The following is a 2552-nucleotide window of genomic DNA, read 5'->3' as shown; positions in this document are numbered from 1 at the left end:
ATTGTATATACTTACCTAAACCTACTGCATTCAATGGGACTCTCTCTCTCTCTCCCAACAGTACAACTATATCTGTATTTGCTCACAAGTAAATCCTGTTCAGGTCAATAAAGGCTACTCCCTAGTAAATATGTACAAGCCTGGTTTGGAGCAAAGAAAAGGAAAGAAATAGCTGTGACATCATTGTTGTTGTTTTAATTTAAAAAATTACACTGCCATATTTTACCTACTTTTGGAAGCCTCCCCTGATCCCATGCTGCATTCCTTTTTATCCACATGAAAAAATCTGTTCTGACCAAATCCATCTGCTTCCATTCTAGACTCCATCTGGCATATCAGTTCTGTTTTCCAGATCCATAATTGCATTGGCAGAATAATCTTCTCTTTGTCCTGGGTACACTGAGATGAATTGAGAAAGGAAGCAAAGACAGAGATTACGATGTATGTGTTCTCTCACACACATATATGTGCACATAGCGGGCACAGTTTAGAGCAAAGGCAATGTCTGAAAACTGTTCAAGAAGGAAGCAAGTGGATGTTGTTAACTTATAGTGCAATCCTATAATTGTATTTGTTGTTGTTGTTGTGTGCCTTGAGGTCCAATTTATGGCAACCCTACCATGGCAAAATTTGTTCAGAGGAGGTTTGTCATTGCCTTCCTCCGAGGCTGAGAGTGTGTGACTTGCCCAAGATCACTCAATGGTTTTCATGGCCGAGGTGGAATTCAACCCTGGTCTCAAGAGTTGTAGTCCAACACTCAAACCACTATACCATGTATACTCAGAACTAAATTCTATTATATGGGGCTTACATCCAGGAAAGCATGAGAAGGATTTCTCCTTTAAAGGTAAATGAATGTTACTAGAGCAAAGGGTAATAGACAGAGTGAAAAAACAAATGCAATGAACATTCCTGAGAAGCAATAAAAAGGATGGTTGGATTGTGAGTGTGTGTGTGACAGAGACTAAAAGAGAGCAGAGGAGAGAGAGTGATAGAGATAATTTCTCTTGGTATGTAAATCTTCACCTGAGAGAAATAAGTAGAAAACTTAGCTGGAAAACAGAAATTGAGCTTGCCAGGCAGTTTTGTATATATTGTTTTAGTCATGTGGCGTGGGTCTGCTTGTCTTGGTTTTATGAAAATACTGTATGTTCTCTTTTCTTTTTCATTTTTTATACTGCTATGGTGCATTAGTATAATAGCACTTTTGCACTATGGCTATTTAAAAACAAAAAAACAGAGGGAAAATTTGTCCTTTAAACTATAGGATGACCTTAGCAGATGTTGCTCCAGTCTGGAAACCTGGAAAAGCCCTAGTGGAAGAGCCCTAGCACAATTCCAAAAAATCATTATAAATGTGCCTTGAAAAAAAAATGGAATGATAGGAATGTTGCAGAAACAACAATGATGAGAAAAATCCAAGGAACTATACTGTGAGCACTAAATTTCTTTTCACAAATCTGGAGAAGACCTTAGGCAACCATCTCATATAACTGATTTTAGGTGTCACAAGTGGGCAACAAATGGCGACTTTACTTTTATTGTTGTTTATTTTTCTTTCCACGTTTGAAGGAAAGTTTTGTGTGGGATATTCTGCCTCATGTACCAAAATATTTTGGCTGGCTTTAAGTACTCCGCATCTTGACTCAAGTAAGTGGGGAAGTACAGCACACTGGACAGAGTTAGGTGGTGTTGCAAGTGATAGTTGTTGAGGATGAAGATTTCTGTATATAGAATGGATGGAGGATTGTTTTTTACTTTAGAAATGGTCTTGAGCCAGTCCCAGTTCGTCCCAGTTCAGCACAAATTAAACTGCCAGACAGGAGCTGGTCTGCTATTGTAGAAGGTCTTTTTCTATCCACATGGCTTCGCAAACAAATTTGTTTGTAGAAAATCTGCATCTTGCAATAATGTGCAGGCAATGAAGTGGCTCAGGACTTTATCATGAGCCCCTTTCTCACTGCGATCACACAAATAAATGAAAATGCAAACATATGGATTTCATGAGCAGCCATTATTGCATGTCTTCATAGTCGTGCAACTATGCCTGCTCCTGCTGCTGCCACCAGGCTCTCTTCTGCCCTCTCCATTAAACACACCTCTGTTCCCTATGCTCTGTCATGCATGCTTTTTATTTTGATTTATTTCTTTACTTCTTTAAACACAATCCCACAGTTTTGCTAATGCAATTTAGTTAAAAAAGAAAAGAAAAGAAATACAAAAATAAAGGGTATCAGTCTGCTTGGGAATAGTGATGGAAGAAAGAGGAGAGGAGGAGACTGAGAAGCCACATAACAGTCAATTTTGCAACTACTGCTGCAGCAATGTTTTGCACTTGAGGAGTCATGGGACTGCTGTGCAATTGGGAGCTATTTATGGATTTCCCCTGTCAATGAAAAAAGGGTTCCTTTACCACACAGCAGCAATGGGTCAGAGGTGACGTCGTGTAATAAATATCACCAAAGACGCTATTTTATGACTATAATGGTTGGGCTGTGACTCTGGAGTCCAGGGTTCAATTCCCAGCTTAGCCATGAAACCCACTGGGTGAC

This window comes from Sceloporus undulatus, chromosome 4 (genome assembly GCF_019175285.1).
Source record: "Sceloporus undulatus isolate JIND9_A2432 ecotype Alabama chromosome 4, SceUnd_v1.1, whole genome shotgun sequence".
Classification (NCBI taxonomy): domain Eukaryota; kingdom Metazoa; phylum Chordata; class Lepidosauria; order Squamata; family Phrynosomatidae; genus Sceloporus; species Sceloporus undulatus.
The sequence above is the reverse complement of the archived record's forward strand: the minus strand, read 5'-3'. Positions refer to the sequence as shown.